Raw genomic sequence first — 16,975 nt, 5'->3', positions numbered from 1 at the left:
GAGGAGCCTGAACGTGATCCTCTTGCTGACGGGGAGCCAGTGCAGGTCTCTCAGGTGACCGGAGATGTGGCTGTGTCGGGGGATGTCCAGGACGAGTCGTGCGGAGGCATTCTGGATGCGCTGGAGTCTATTCTGTAGTTTGGCTGTGGTTCCGGCGTAGAGGGTATTTCCATAGTCCAGTCGGCTGGTGACGAAAGCCTGGGTGACCGTCTTTCTGGTTCCGGGGGGGATCCATCGGAAGATCTTACGGATCATGCGCAGGGTGTTGAAGCATGATGACGAGACGCCGTGGACTTGTCTGGTCATCGAGAGGGAGGAGTCTAGGATGAAGCCCAGGTTGCGTGCGTGGTCCGTTGGCTTGGGAGTGGTGCCCAGGGCAGGGGGCCACCAGGAGTCGTCCCAGGCGGGGGGCGATGATCCCAGGATGAGGACTTCCGTCTGGTCTGAGTTCCGTTTCAGGCGTCTGTTCTTCATCCACTCGGCGACATCTTTCATCCCTTCGTGTAGGCTGGTTCTGGCGGTGGCGGGGTCGTTTGTGAGGGAGAGGATCAGCTGGGTGTCGTCGGCGATGATGTTGAGGTTGTGTTTGCGTGCGATGGCTGCGAGAGGGCTCATGTAGACGTTGAAGAGGTTTGGGCTGAGTGATGATCCTTGTGGCACGCCGCAGATGACTTCGGTGGCCTCGGATCTGAACGGGGGGAGGCGGACTCTCTTGGTTCTTCCGGCGAGGAACGAGATGATCCACTCCAGTGCCTTCTCTTGGATTCCGATGTTGCTGAGGCGCTGCACTAGGATGCGGTGGCAGACAGTGTTGAACGCTGCAGAGAGGTCCAGGAGGATAAGGGCCGCTGTGTCCCCGTTGTCGAGCAGGGATCGGATGTCGTCAGTGGATGCGAGGAGGGCGGTTTCGGTGCTGTGGTTGGCTCGGAAACCGGACTGTGAGGGGTCGAGGGATCCGTTCGTCTCGAGGAAGGCGGCAAGCGGTCTGTTGACGGTCTTCGATGACTTTGGCAGGAAAGGGGAGGAGCAAGATGGGGCGGAAGTTCTTGAGGTCGGTGGGGTCCGCTGTTGGTTTCTTCAGGAGAGCGCTGAGCTCGGCATGCTTCCAGCTCTCCAGGAAGGTGGCGGTGTTGAAGGAGGCGTTGATGATGTCCCGGAGTTGGGGTGCGATGATGGAGTCGGCCTTGTTGAAGACGTGGTGGGGCAGGGGTCGGTTGGTGATCCGGAGTGGATGGCGTTCATCGTTCAGGCGGTGTCTTCGGTGCTGACCGGGATCCAGGCGCCGAGGGTGGTGGTTGGGGCGTTGGTTCGGTGGTAGGGTGCGTGGTTGGTGCACCGAAGCTGTTGTGTATGTCGGCGATCTTGCGGTGGAAGAACGAGGCGGGTGAGTCGCAGAGGTCTTGCGAGGGAGTGATTTCGTTGTTTCCGGCGCTGGGGTTGGAGAACTTTGACGATGCTGAAGAGTTCCTTGCTGTTGTGGGCGTTGTTGTCCAGTCGTTCTTTGAATGTTGTCCTTTTGGTGGTGCGGATCAGCTGATGGTGTTTGTGGGTGGCGTGCTTGAGGGCAGTCATGTTTTGTGTGGTCTGGTCGTGGCGCCAGGCTTTCTCGAGGGTGCGGCAGTTCTTCTTGGAGTTCTTGAGTTCGTCGGTGAACCAAGAGGCTTTCTTGCTGCCGGGTCTGCTGGGAGGGTTCTTCAGTGGTGCGAGGTCATCTGCGCAGTTGGTGAGCCACTGTGTGAGGTTGCTGGCTGCTTCGTTGGGGTCCGGTGTGCTGGCGGGAGGGTTCTGGCTGAGGGAGGTGATGAGCTGGTCGGCTGTGATCTTGCTCCAGCTTCTGCGGGGAGCCTGTTGCGGGTGGTGGTGGCTCGTGGTTCTCCTGAAGCTGAAGTGGACGCAGCTGTGATCAGTCCAACGGAGTCCGGTGGAGTGGCTGAAGGAGATGTGCTTGCTGGAGGAGAAGACGGGGTCAAGCGTGTGGCCATCGTAGTGGGTGGGGGTGTTCACCAGTTGCTTGAGTCCGAGGTTGGGGAGGTTGTCCAGCAGGGTGGCGGTTTGCAATGGTCCCCACCTTTATTCACTCTTCCGTTCCTCCCTTTCAGTGCTCAGTTTCTCATTAGTTAAGTTAGACCTCCACAAGTAACTAAACATGAAAACGTGAGGTTTTCTTTTAAATATGCTTTAAGAACATTGCTTTTGAAGGCAGCGCTACTTACCCAGTTCTTGGAATAATGTGTACAAAGGAGTGGACTTTTTTGCAATTTGCAAATTGGAACAAAGCGTAATAAAATGCTTTATATTTTTGCAAATTTTAAGTTTTCAGAAAGTTACTGCATTACTTAGCGCAAACTTTGTGCGTTTCCTGAAATACTTGTGATTATGCTGGAGTTGATGAGGATACTTTGCCTGAAGTGAATCTGTAATTCAAGTAATAATGGCTTCTTAAGGATAGGCTTGATAACTCATCAAATTCAGAGTATTCTGCATTCAGCCTATAGGTCATGGGGGGATGCGGGGGGGGGGGGGGAGGAGAGGGGTGGACCCAATTAAGACATCCAATACAAACAAGGTGTTCTACGATACTTTTCGTTTTGAGACAATTTGCCGATACGAGGTCACAGTGGGAATGGACACGTTACATTTTGCGACCCCCTTTCTAAACATCTTTCTTCAGCTGTTTGTAGAGCATGAAGAGCATGAATTAGGTTAGTAAGCTTAAGGAAGTCTTCCCTAAAGTATTACTTTTCATGAGATAATTGCAAATTTGATTAATGCATATTTCCGTTTAAGAAAAAAAAGATTAATGTTTTACTGTAAGTAGAATGCCAAAAATAGAATTCCTGAAGTTGTATTTTGCTAGTAGTTGCACAAAAGACAGGTGTGAGTTTAACATCTCAATTAAAGAAATGCGTGCTCTTTCAAAAATGGCCTTTAGATATCATTTTAATCCAATTATTTTATCATTCCTTTTTAATGGACTGTGTGAAGCGTAAAAAATACTTTTGAAATGTAAGATATAAATTGGAAGATGACAATGACGGAACTCTGCATAATTTGCTTTACACGTTTCAGTGTGATAAAGATATTAATGGGTGGCATATCTGATCATTAATCCACTGCAAACCGGCCTGCAAAATGGTCTCAGAGCCACTCCGACCTTGAAAGGACGACAGCCGGTCATAAATGCTCAGTAAAAATCAATGATCAACATTTTCACAAGACGATGGTTGAGTTTAACTATTTTTTAATGCCATGAGAATTCTGCAACCGACCAAGGATTGCAACAGGGCTTTTGGTAAAAATATTATGAAGAAGCAGGGGGCTTGGCCTGACAAGATGGCAGAGTAGAAGTTTCTACTGGCACGCGAGCCGAACACTTGAATCGGATGACATGAAAGTGCATACCGACAAAGGACTCACATGGAAGGGGACAGAACCAGTGCCATGCTGGCTAGACTAGTTAGGTGGAAGTCAGTCACCAACCCCCATTCTGCAGCTTCGAGATAGAAGAGGGAATATGGTATATATACAGAGAACGGAACCACTGAGGCTCTGGCAGAACACCATGGCGATGTATATGCAAGTCGCCTCTCTCCCAAGCAGGTAGCTGTCCAAGCTTTTTGAGACTCTGTGGGGCCCCCCCATCCCTCCTGGTGAACCTGGAAACAAATGAGGTCCTGAACGCCCCGATACAAAAAGAGGAAATACTGTTGGCTATCCATCATTTAAAAACTGCCAAGAGCCCCAGCACCAACGGGCTACCGGCAGAGTTCCATCACAGGGTTACCCCCTTGTTTACAGACTACCTACTGGAGGTCTATAAAGAGGCATTAGTGGCAGGTGCTCTGCCGCCCTCCATGCGCGAGGCCATGGTGGCCATGATATTGAAGCCCAACAGGGACCTTCTGCTAACCAGCTCCTATCGGCTGATTTCCCTATTAAATAGGGATGTAAAAAATACTTAGTGGGATTTTGGCGACAACTCCTCCCGGGGATACCCCACCTTATACAGAGAGTCAATCAATCAATATAAACTTTATTCGGATAAAAGTGCATCTCCATAAAAGTACAGAAACAATTAAGACATCCACTAAGATTAAGATTAAAATTGGACCTCCAGTAATACAATGCACTAACTGATAATGAGACATTCATTAAAAAAAAAAAAAAAAAAAAAAAAAAAAAAAAAAAGGCATACATGTTAAAAACAATGAGGTAAAGTGCTATAATTCAACAGGGGCACAGAGTTACAAGTGGGCCTCCAGAAAACAGCCAACCCGAAAGGTTAGTCATTGTCTTTAAGAGCAATGACCTTCCCATAAGCAGCCTTATAATCAATCTCAGATGAAGCTTTAAAATAAGGAATCAGAGTATTAAATAATAAGAACAAAAAAAAGTGCAGCATCGATTTTTTATGTTGGTTATTGCATGGACATGGCAAGAGATCAAGATTAGGAGTAAAACCCACAGGAAATGAGAGCATAAATTTCAGTCCTCAGCCAGAAGAGAAAACCCCTTTCCCAGCAGCCGATCGGTTTTAACAGGTAGCTGGAAACTGCGCATTAGACATTCTCAATGTGCATATATCTAACGACTGACGTTTGTTTGCGCTCTATGACAAGTCGAGCATTCTTGTACGATGCATAGAGGGCCCTCTGAAGGGATTTACTGCTAATGGTACCAAGGTCTGAGGGATTTAAAAATGCAGATTCATGATTCACACTAACTAAGCTTTTATGAACCCCAGCCAGCCATGGTATATCCATCCCCCGATCACATTTCAGACAGTCTGATATCTCTGGTGAGTTGATCCGCGGAACTTTTCCAGATTCTCAACCAAAATAGGGCTGGCCGAGCCTTAATGTAATCTTCAATATATGGCAGGTTAAGTTCACAGTGACTAGCGTATTTGGATGATGAGATGGGTGCACCCAGGATTTTGCAACAAAATCTATTCTCTTCACCCTGGATGCTGCCACTGTTAGCATGCCCCCAAACTTCGGCACCATAGGTTGCAATTGGTACGCATTGGAGTCTAAAAATCTTAACAGTGGCGGATCCCACCTCTGTGTTTGTCGGCTTTGGGAGCGCAAGTATCATATTAGTTGAGTTTGTGACCTTCCTCCTAAAATAGGCCACGTGATCAGTCCACAACCCATTAGATGCAAATACCAAAACCAAGATATGAGAAAGTGAGAGTGCTCTGTAAACTATTTGAATTTAAAACTATTGATAAATTAAAATACTTCTTAGACCCCCACGCCATATTTTTTTTAATTGGTGCATAGATTCAGGGCTGCCATAAACTCCACTAAGTGTTTTAAGGAAACAAGGGAACCCGAAGGTAATAGACTAGGGATCTTGGGCGTTAGATTATTACAAAAGACAGTGGACCTTAGTATTTGAGAAATCAGGGTAAAAATAAACATACGCTAGATAGCCAATATGTCCTTTGTCCAGCCGGACAGGAATTTATTTTTGGGGGTTGCAAACAGTAACAATGAATCAGAAGTAATGCCAAGGGGGCACAGCCTGTGACCCACAAGGAACAAGACAAAACAACAATTTTCAGGCAAGTGCGAACAAGGCGGTCTGCGTACTAGTGTTCAGTGTACAAACTTGATTGCTTTAAGGTACCATTGTACAGAGCATTCTGAGTATTATAGGAACATATGGTACTAGGGGGGGTCGACGTTTCGATGCCAGACCTCAGATACATTACAAAAAACAATTTGATGGACAGAATGTAGATCAATGTCTTACATTCACCCCAGTACAAGGATCTGGGCCTAAATCCATCGTTTTTTGCACTCCACACCATCCTGGGTCAGATAATGGCTTTATGCAAATCAGCTCTGACCCTGTGCCCCATGGGAACAGTCCAGTCCGAACTACAACAGCCATATCTTTCCCAGACCGGAATCAAGCATCCGAGGACCGGACCGGTTTCGAGGTAACACCTCTCATCAGCCCGGCTAGCTTGACTCCAGTGGTGTGGAGGCTCTGGGACCCACGTCTGGGCTACCCCAGTACACTTAGGGAGAAAATTACAAAAAACAATTTGATGGACAGAATGTAGATCAATGTCTTACATTCACCCCAGTACAAGGATCTGGGTCTAAATCCATCGTTTTTTGCACTCCACACCACCCTGGGTCAGATAATGGCTTTATGCAAATCAGCTCTGACCCTGTGCCCCATGGGAACAGTCCAGTCCGAACTACAACAGCCATATCTTTCCCAGACCGGAATCAAGCATCCGAGGACCGGCCCAGACGAAAGAAGAAGTACACTCCATTAAAGAGTTGCTCTTCACACACCCCAGACACCCCCACATCAACACCCCTACCACACCTAACACCACTTCCCCCTCACCTCCTACCCGCCCTACCACACAACACTCCACACACCGGACCTCTATCCCCCCTCGCAATACCAACAATCGCAGTAACAATTGCAATCTCGTCACTACCAAGCGCAGTACTCCCCCTTCTCCTCCTAACACTTCCTCCTCTCCCCCTACTCGCCTTAACACACATCTTCCCCCACATTGGACTTCTACCCCCTCTTGCAATACCACCAATCGCCCCAGACGCACCTCCAACCCGATCTCTGACCATGACGTACACACCCTTCTCCACTCTTACGACACGGCTCCCCAAAAGCCACTAGCTACCAACAACATGTCCATCCCAACGATTATATCCAACCCCCTTAGGCAACAAAAGGATAACAACAGAGGCGCTGTCCCCAACAACCTCACTAAGGTACCCCTCATTACGGAATCGTCCTCCACCCTATGCACCCCTAGCCTTAAATGCATACTTCTCAACTGCAGATCGGCCCAAAGACATTCCACGGAGGTCGCCGACCTCATCACGTCCCGGGAACTGGACCTAGCCATTCTGACTGAAACGTGGCTGTCTGATTCCTCCACACCTATACTGGATATCCTAGTCCCTCCCAACTACTGTATCATTAGACTTGACAGGGCCATAAAGACAGGCGGTGGAATTGCCTGCATCTACAGAAGCAACCTCTCAGTCTCCAAAGTGGCCGTCCCCTCTCTTACTTCCTGTGAATACCTTTGCCTCGATATCATCAGCGAAAGCAAACCGGTATGTTCACTCCACATTATATACCACCCACCTGGGGACAATCTCTCCTTCGTCCAACAACTCATGGATACAATATCAGCCAACTCAGGACGGCAGCACACCCAAATTTTCCTTGGCGACTACAATCTCCACTGGAATGACAGCAGTGACGCAGTGGTAAACAGCCTCAAAAGCTTTCTCAACGCACTTGATCTCAACCAAATATGCAATAACCCGACCCATAAGAGAGGTTCAACCCTTGACCTTATCATCTCCAAAGAGGGCGCTATTCAACTGGAATCAATCCAACCTTGTGACTGGTCAGATCACTACATTGTCTCCTTCCTCATCAAGGAAAAAAATCAGACTTAACTCAGTTCAACCCCCTAAGCACAAAGTGTGGAAAAGAGACTTGAAGAAACTCATCCAAACTCCCTACCGCCTAACAGCTGCAATCGCCTACTTCCCCCTCCCGGCGTTTCAGACGTTCAACTTCTGACTGACTACTATCTCAATACTATGTCCACAATAATCAATGAGGCGGCGCCCATGCAACTGAAAAGAGTCTCGTCCAAGAAGACTTCCAACCCATGGTATGACAGTAGCCTCAATGAGGATAGACGAGCCATGCGAATGGCAGAGCGCACCTGGAGATCAGCCCCTTCTGCAGTGCACCTAAAAAGTCTAAAGATACAGAGAAACGCCTACTTCAGGAAAATAAAGCGCTCAAAAAGAAACTTCTTCAGCCTCCAACTCGCCCAAGCTAAAAACCGTCCAAAAAAACTGTTTGAGTTAGTCAGAACACAATCCAAAGAGCAACCCCAGACACCCAGCTCCATGGGCGATACTCCTTCCTGCGAAGACTTCTCTGCCTTCTTTATCCAAAAAACTGAGAGAATAAGAAGCGATCTCCTCAATGACGCTATCCTGTACTCCAACCCCCGACACACAGCAGTGCCTCAACCAAAGAACAATGCTACTTGGTCAGCCTTTGACACCTACTCCGAAGAAGAAATTGGCAGACTGCTCAACACCTTGAAACCTTCCAATCACCTCTCCGACCCCCTTCCTGCTAACGCTGTAAAGGACTTTTCCCCTTGGCTTCTCCCACTCTGGTCAAAGATTATCAATAGCTCTCTTCAACAAGGATCCATCCCCAACGCCCTCAAAGTAGGGCAAGTCACTCCGCTACTGAAAAAACCAACAGCAGACCCCACTGATCTAAACAATTACCGCCCTATTACAAACATTCCCACTCTCGCTAAACTGCTGGAAAAATGTGTACAACAACAACTGACTAAACACATAGATAAGTTTGATCTCCTAAACGCTCATCAGTCAGGCTTCCGAGCAGGGCACAGCACCGAAACTGCCATGACTCACATAGTGGACGATGCCCTCCAAATCCTAGACCAAAACGACACCTGCCTCCTCATCCTTCTGGATCTCTCCTCAGCATTGGATACAGTTATACATGAGAACTTACTCGAACTGTTAAACACAAGAATGGGCATATCTGGGACTGTTCTAAAGTGGTTCACCTCATTTCTACACAACCGGACACAAAGATTCAAAAGCAACAACCTGCTGTCCTCTTCGGTACCTGTATCGCTAGGCGTCCCTCAAGGATCCTCCCTCTCCCCAACACTGTTCAACCTAGTTATGGAACCTCTCACTACGTTGCTACAGGCATCTAATGTGCACTTTCACATGTATGCCGACGACACCCAACTTTATCTCAAAATACAATCTCCCAAGGACATCATGCTTCTGAACACCACAATCAGAAACACCCAATCCTGGCTTTGAGAATCACCTCAAACTCAATGCTCTGAAGACCGAGTTCCTCCTGATCTCACCTCCCGCTAAAATATCCACGGCTCAAACATGGCTTAAGCATTTAACGGCTCTAAATGTACAGCCCATCGTAGTTGACTCCGCAAAATCTTTAGGCATAACACTGGACACCAATCTCAACATGCAGCAGCACATCAGCAAGGCAACCAAAGGAGCGAACTTTCAAATCAATACCCTGAGGAAACTCAAACCCTTCCTTCCTGCCAAAGACTTCCAAACTGCAGTACAATCTATAGTCATCCCGCACATAGATTACGGTAGCACCGCCCTCTGCGGGCTCCCCCTAACTACAACGGCACCCCTAAGAGCATCCCTTAACGCCGCAGCGAGACTCGTCACTGGCTCAAAAAACACTCGCACATCTCCCCGGACTTTAAATCACTGAAATGGCTACCTTTTGAAGCCAGAATACAACTGAAAATCGCTTGCATGACACACAAGGCTGTGCACCGGAATTCACCCGCCTATCTCACTCAAAAGCTGACAATTTCGGGTGGCTCCCGAACTACTAGAGGCACAAACAATCTTTTGCTGAAACCTCGAAGATTTCGGAAGGAAAAAACTTATAAACGCTCCTTTTCAGGAATGGCACCCAGGATCTGGAACTCACTCCCTCCGGAAACAAGGCTCATCTCCTCCGAAACAATCTCTAAGAGGGAAGTCAAAGCGATCCTCATGGCAAAATACACATGATCTATTGCTCCGTATCACTCATGAATCTGCCTTGCAAGTCCTTCCCGACCCTGGTCTACTGTGCCACCCGTGTTTTCGAATTACTTAACTGTATACGCTCACTCTTTGTATTTTGTTATAATGTTTGATGCACCTGGTTGATTATGTATATTGTTATATTGTTATATTATTGACGCACCTGGTTGACTTTGCACACTTTACCCTCTCCATCTCAACGTTCCTTACTACTCTCGCACCTGTGGGACTATACACACTGCTCACACCTACCTCAACTGTACCCTCCTTTAAACTCTAAATATTCTAAACACGCTTAAGCAAGTATATGCTCCTTATTATTGCACTTTATACTATTGACGCAATTTTCTGTCTATACACTGTGTACCGACACTACCTCACCTGTTACCTACCTCATGTCCTTTATCCCACCTATGTAACTAGCACCTTGTACCTAACTACCTCATATATTACTCTGTATATACGCTTTATTACTTTGTATTTTTTACCCCCCATGCCCTTGTAAAGCGCTCTGATATCTGCAAAGATCTTGTTCGCGCTATATAAAACTTTCAAAATAAATAAATAAAATGGAGTACGTACGGCGCCTAGCAGAACAATTGAGAACAGTTGAGCATCGGGAACAGTGTTTGTTGATACATACTGGGCAAAAGAGAACTGGTGTTTGGTGACTTTCATATGAAGGGTGACATAGGTAAAGAATCGGCGCAGTGTCTACAGAATGAGGGGTGACAAAGAAGCGGTGCCTATAGAATGAGGTTTGCATTAAATACTCATTCTTAAGAGAGGGAACATAGTTAAAAGGCGGCGCGGTGTCAAAAGGCGTTGCAATAATTAGTACAGTGAGGCGTGGCGAGGTTGCGTAGGAAGGGCGGCGTAATTACCGTGGCAAAGTAAAGGTAGACCGGAGGTCCAGTCAGGTGTTCAGGTACTATGCGGGATGTAGACCTAAGGGCGTAGGGAGGGATAGTTAGGCCAACGTGGGTGGCGAACAAGCTACATTTTAAAATCAAAGCGATGATTCTATTTACCCTAGGATATCGGGTCTGCATTCCTCCCACTTCTAATAACGATGCCGTCGGGATCACAAGATGTTTACATTAAAATCGCCTCCTAAGCAAATACCCTTGTGTTTAACACCATGCTTGGCTGTCTGTAAATTAGAAATAAAGGTAAACAACTCGAAAAAGTTCATGCTGGGAACGTTCTTAAAATTGTTACTATAAAAATTAGTTAAATAAACGAAATCCCCCTGTTATAAATTATGGCCTGAAATTGGTCATTATGGAGGACCCAGGCACGGCCCCCTGCCCTAATATTAATCCAGGTTGAAAGGCCTCCGGCCGGGGGCGTGGCTTAGGCGCCGACCGGGATGGCTGCGTGAGCGAGTTGCTCCGCGCCGAGTCCCGTCTATCTCCTGACATAGCTGGCCCCGCGCGACCTGGCAGCTGGAACTGAGCTCCGGTGGGGTCCCTGACCTAACGGGGAGCGTCTAACCCCCGTCGGAGCCCTGGGCGCTGCAGGCGGACGGACCCGACGTCCTGCTAGAGGCGGCTGCAGAACAAAGCCAAGATGGCGGCACCGAGCGAGCGCTTGGAGAGCGGCGCGCTGTGGGGTGCTGAGCGACCTGAGGCGCCTGGGAGCCCTTGCGAGGCAGTGCGCTGGTGAGGGGTCCGAGGAAGCGGGACCGGAGCGACGGAAAAGGACGGCGGCGCTGCCTAGGCGCGAGCGGCGCCCCTCCCCCACCTGCTCGCCCGGAGGGCAGGAGAGTGGAGCCCTCACTCACGCTGCACCGGTGGCGGCGCTGCTGACGACTGTGGCCGACCCATTACAGGGGTTGCTGAGGCAGAGGCCACCGGGACACGGAGGAGGACGGCGAGTTGGCAGTGTGCTGAGGGGGCAGCTGCCCAGAGCGAGTGGACACCCGGCTGGCCGCAGGAGGGGGAGAAGCAGCAAGAGCAGTGAATGGACCCCGCGGTGCACTGACGCAGCGCAGACTGGTGCCGCCGGGGGCGGGGGGCTCCAATTGCCTGGTGGGACGCCCCTGCCTCTCGGTCTTCCGTGGGGGCTCATACCCCTAGCCCCTGCACTTGGATGACGCACTGGAGATAGCGGTGGGGCAGCGCGGCGTCCATCCCTGAGCTGGTGGTTGGCGACGGAGCGCCGTGGGGGGACATTTGGCACTACCTGGAGACCGGGGAGCTGCGCATATTTTGAACTGCCATTGGGCTGCGCCAGGTGTCCCTGGGAACAGGAAGGACGGAAGGGCGGCAGCAGCCGACCGTCATTGAAGGAGGCGGTTTGGGTGGCACGTTTCACGTCGTCAAGATGGCCGCGCAGGGGGCTGACCTGGCTGCGTCTCATGAGCGGGGGGACGGGACGTCCGGGGCCGCGGATGGCGATGCCCCAACGGAACCCTCGCCACAGGAGCTGCGGCTGACCCTCCGTCTTGATGCCATTTTGGCCGCGATCACTACCACCAAGGATGAGCTGCACCAGGATATTGCGCAGGTTGCGTCCGGGCTTGGCTTGCTGAGAGCGGATCACGCCAAGCTCTCTGACCGTGTGAAATCTAATGAACAACTGCTCCAGGAGCTGAAACCGGCGGTGGTCACGGCGGAGCATAAACTTGATGACGTTCTCCACCGACTGGCGATTCTGGAGCGTCGAGCAGAGGACGCGGAAGGACGCAACCGCCGGAACAACGTGAGGGTGGTGGGGCTTCCGGAGAAAATTGAGAAGGGTGATGCGGTGGCCTACTTGGAGGACTGGTTCCGCACGGTGGTGGCGCCGGAGGGCCTCTCCCCCTTCTTCTCCCTGGAAAGAGCGCACAGGGTGCCCGCGAAGCCCCCTCTGGAGGGCCGACCGCCCCGACCGATGGTGGCCAGACTGTTGCACTACAAGGATCGGGATCTGCTGATCCAAAGGGCGAGAGATCATGGGCCCTTCCAAGTGGACAACAGCAAGGTGACTATCTTTCCGGACTATACGCAGGAGGTACAGCGGAGCAGGGCGTCTTTTTTGTCGGTAAAGAAGGAGCTGCGAGAGGAAGGGATCCAATACTCCTTGCTTTTCCCATCCAAGCTGCGGATCATTGTTGATGACAGGGCTCACTTTTTCCAAACACCCGATGAAGCATGGTCCTGGCTGGAACTGTATCGTGCGGGGACGGATCGAGCGCACAGGCCCGCCAGGGATCGTGAGCAACCGGTCAGGGTCAGGAAGTCGCAGCGCATCCGCTCCCGGAATAGGCGCCAACGGGCCGAGCGAGAGGCGCAAATGCTAGCCGACAGACAGAGTGCGCTGGAGGCCACGGCGACCATCACGGGCTCGCAGCGGGATGACGCCTCCAGAGGTTCAGCTTCGGAGGGTGAAGGTGAGAAGTCCGGTGATGACGGCTCGGAGGTGGGGGGAGCGCAGGGGCCGGAGGTTACCCCACAAACATCTGATGGTATCTTTAATGGCTGAGGTGCATGGCCGCTGAACTTCTTATCAGGCCTGGACGCTCCTGACTTCTATTGGACTGCCAGGTTTGGGGCTGTTCTGGCAGTATGGGGCTGTGGGCGCGGGGTGGTTGCTCTGTCGTCCTGGTTCGGTGCTCCATTGTCCTCATCAGACCCTTAAGGTCTTCTGTGGTGTCGACCACAGATTAGTGTGATGTGTTGGGTGTTTGAGGTTTGGAACGGGGCTGAAGCTGGGTTATTAGGCCCGGTCCTGGGGAGGGGGGGGTTGGGAGTTACAGGGTTTGTTTTGGAGGGTCTGTGCAATTGCTGCGATGCGGGTCACATTTCTTGGCGTGCGCCACTGCTGGGATTGATGCTCAATGGGGACGTTACCTAATTTGAAATGTGTCACATGGAATGTCCGGGGTATTCGAACTATGGTTAAGCGCCACAAGGTACATGCATACTTGGTGAGGCGGGGCGTTCAGATAGCGATGCTTCAGGAGACTCACTTGACACAGCAGGAATGTGGGGCCTTACAGAGGAGGTGGAGGGGTCAGGTGTTTGGCACGACTTACTCAGCGTTTGCCAGAGGGGTATTAATATGGATCAGAGCGGGCACGCCATTCCAAGTCGCGAGTCAAAGGATAGATCCGGAGGGTCGTTATGTGGTGGTGGAAGGACGACTGTGTGGTAGGGAAGTGGTGCTATGTAACATCTATGCCCCCAACGCTGATCAAGCGCATTTCTTCGAAGATTTATCGCGCTCATTAGCGTATTATTTGGCGGGCACTGTATTTCTGGCGGGGGATTTTAACTCCATTTCAGATGTGCTGTTGGACAGGTCACACCCGCCTTTGGTAGTCTCCCCAGTGCGTAGACTTGCAACCCACAGGAGGGACTGGCAGGAGAGGTGGGGCTTAGTGGATGTATGGAGGGCGCAGCACCCTGAAACTCGAGATTATTCCTACTTCTCGGCACTGCATGATCTGCATGTTCGACTGGATTCAGTGCTATGCTGCGAGTCTCTGGCGCAGATGGTGATTCACTCTGAATATTTGTCTAGAACCATATCGGACCATAACCCACTGCTGATTTCTGTGCAATGGCAGCTGGCGAGATCGGCGGTCCCTACGTGGAGACTTCGCCCGGAGACGCTGGAGGATCCGGCGTTTTGTGACACGGTCCGACAGGGTATAGACGAATACTTCACGGTCAATGCTGGGTCGACAGACTAGAGCGAATGAATGGGACGCGATGAAAGTGGTGGTGAGGGGGGTGTGTATGGGACGGTTTCTGACTGTGAGAGGTACAGTGCTGAATGACCTCGCGAAGGCGGAGGAAGTGCTGAGAGGGGTGGAACGACTGCGGCCCGAGCGACCGGAGCTGCAAGACAGCTTGTTGCGTGCTAAGGAGGCGGTGGCGACAGAGACAGAGAGACTGCGGTGCTATGATTATAAGTTGTATGCGGTGAAAGTGCATGATGAGCGAGATAAAGTGGGCACGCTCCTTGCGAAGTTGGCTGATCCGAACCCTAGAGGATGTCCGGTTATGAGTGTGCGACAGGAGGATGGGGAGGTGGTTTATTCGCAATCGGCGGTCCTGGGGCGCTTTCAGTCCTACTACGCGAGTCTGTACACCAGCCACCTCGAAGTGGGAGCCGCGGACATATGCGATTATTTAGCTCAGATCCCTCTACCGGTACTGGATGAGGACGACGCCCGGGACTTGGGGGGGCCCTGTAACCCTAGCGGAAATCAGAGGGGCGATTAGTCATATGGCGCGGAACAAAACCCCTGGGGTGGATGGGCTGCCGATCGAGTTCTACGCCAAATTTATGGAAGTGTTGGCACCCAGACTGCAGGTTGTGTATGCGGAGGCGAAACAATTGGGGCGGTTGCCTGACTCTATGACGGAGGCGCTGGTTGTGCCCCTGCTGAAGCCGGGCAGGGATGCGTTAGATGTTTCTTCTTTTCGTCCGTTGTCTATGCTGACTGTTGATTATAAGATTTTGAGCCGAATCCTAGCCACCCGGCTCCTACCACTGATGACCTCTTTGGTGCATAGGGATCAGGCGGGATTCATCCCCTCGAGGAGCACTTCGATGAATATCCGCCGGCTGATTGGGGTCATTGATAGTGCTGCCTTGGCAGATCCGGGCCCGGTAGTGCTGACGGTTGATATTGAAAAGGCGTTTGATAGCTTGGAATGGGATTTTTTAGATGGTGTGCTGTTGAAGTTCGGAGTTGGGGAGGGGTTCCGGGGCTGGACGAAAGTGCTCTATTCTTCGGCTAAGGCGAGGGTGCGGCTGGGGACCTTGGTCTCCTCGGTTTATCCGGTCTGCAGGGGCACGAGGCAGGGCTGCTCGCTGTCTCCTCTGCTCTTTGCTCTAGCAATGGAACCGCTGGCGGCGCAGGCGAGACAGGGAGTTGTTTTTGACGGGATTGCGCTGGGACTTGACTCACATTATATTTCGTTGTATGCCGACGACTTGTTACTGTACCTGGCAGACTCTGGAAGGGCTCTTGAGGGCGCGGTGGACATGCTGGACAGGTTCGGGAGGCTCTCAGGCCTCAGGGTGAACTGGACTAAGACTTGTGTGTTTCCGCTGCGGAAGACCACGCTCTGCCCGCAGCTCACGAGGCCGGTAGTGTGGGAACCCTCTTGTTTTGTTTACTTAGGAGTGCGCATCTACCATGACACGGCGGACCTCCTTGAGGGGAATGTGGGGCGCTGTATTAGGGCGCTGAGAGGCAGTGTGGACTTCAGGGCCTCTCTCCCGCTGTCTGTACTGGGCCGTGTGGCGCTGTTGAAAATGGTGGCACTCCCGAGGCTCCTCTACTATTTTAGAACACTGCCGGTGTGGATCCCGCAGGGTGTCTTTCGGGAGCTGAAGACGTTGGTGACCGGCTTTCTCTGGGGCCACGGCCGCAGGCGGGTGGCATTGACCACCCTGATGAGACCCAAGTGTGAGGGAGGGGTGGCCGTCCCCGACTATGAGCTATATTATCTGGCAGCGCAGCTCCAGGTCCTGACGCAGAATGTGGCCAGAGAGTTCAGGGGCCTGAAGATGGCCGGGGGGTGGGCATTCAGAGGTATGTCTTGTCGTCTATCGTGATGCAACAGAGACTGGCCAGTAGGGACCTCACGATGGAGGAATGGACGCTCAGATTATGTTGGAACAGGCACCTGAAGAGGGCTGGGAAGCGCCGGCCATACGCACCGGAAATTCCGCTGGGAATGCTCACTGCCTTACCGCATGGGGGTGATTGGTCCCAATTGTTATAGTGGGAGGACCTGGGCTTGCAGATGGTAGGTGACCTTTATGTGGACGGGACGCTGGCCCCGTTCCAAACCTTGCAGGAGCAATACGGCCTGCCGAGTGGTACCTTCCTGTTGCATGCGGCGGTTGTCGCGGCCCTGCAGAGGCATTGGGGGGGCGGATTGGCTGAACCGGAGGTGACGACGGTGTGCCAATATGTAGTGATGGCAGCGGGCACCGTTAAGGCGGTGACCTGCCTCCACAATAGGATGTTAAATGACGGTCTGGCCCCGTTAGCTAAGCTGAAGTCGCGTTGGGAGACCAGCATCGGTAGACAAATCCCGGACTCCGTATGGGGTCAGGTGCTACACAGGACCTGGAAGGGGACGCGGAATGCGAGATTCCAACAGGTGCATTATTTTGTGCTCCATAGGGCGTATTTGACCCCGGAGAGGTTACGGCGACACTTCCAGGTGCTTGATGCCATGTGCCCGCGATGTCTAGAACCTGAGGTGGATCTTGACCACATGCTGTGGGGTTGCCCGAAATTGGGGGACTACTGGTCTGAGATAGGGGACCTCTTGAATGCTGTCACGGATCGGGAGGTAGAT

General features: G+C 51.5%; 1 protein-coding gene across 2 annotated transcripts in view; it reads right to left on the bottom strand.

Annotated features, from left to right (window-relative positions):
• The window catches only part of GPBP1L1 (GC-rich promoter binding protein 1 like 1), a 533,935-nt gene that overhangs the window by 477,863 nt on the left and 39,097 nt on the right, over positions 1-16,975 (bottom strand). The gene's annotated exons all lie outside the window — the stretch shown is intronic.

This window comes from Lissotriton helveticus, chromosome 1_1, assembly GCF_964261635.1.
Source record: "Lissotriton helveticus chromosome 1_1, aLisHel1.1, whole genome shotgun sequence".
Lineage (NCBI taxonomy): Eukaryota > Metazoa > Chordata > Amphibia > Caudata > Salamandridae > Lissotriton > Lissotriton helveticus.
The sequence above is the reverse complement of the archived record's forward strand: the minus strand, read 5'-3'. Positions and strand labels throughout refer to the sequence as shown.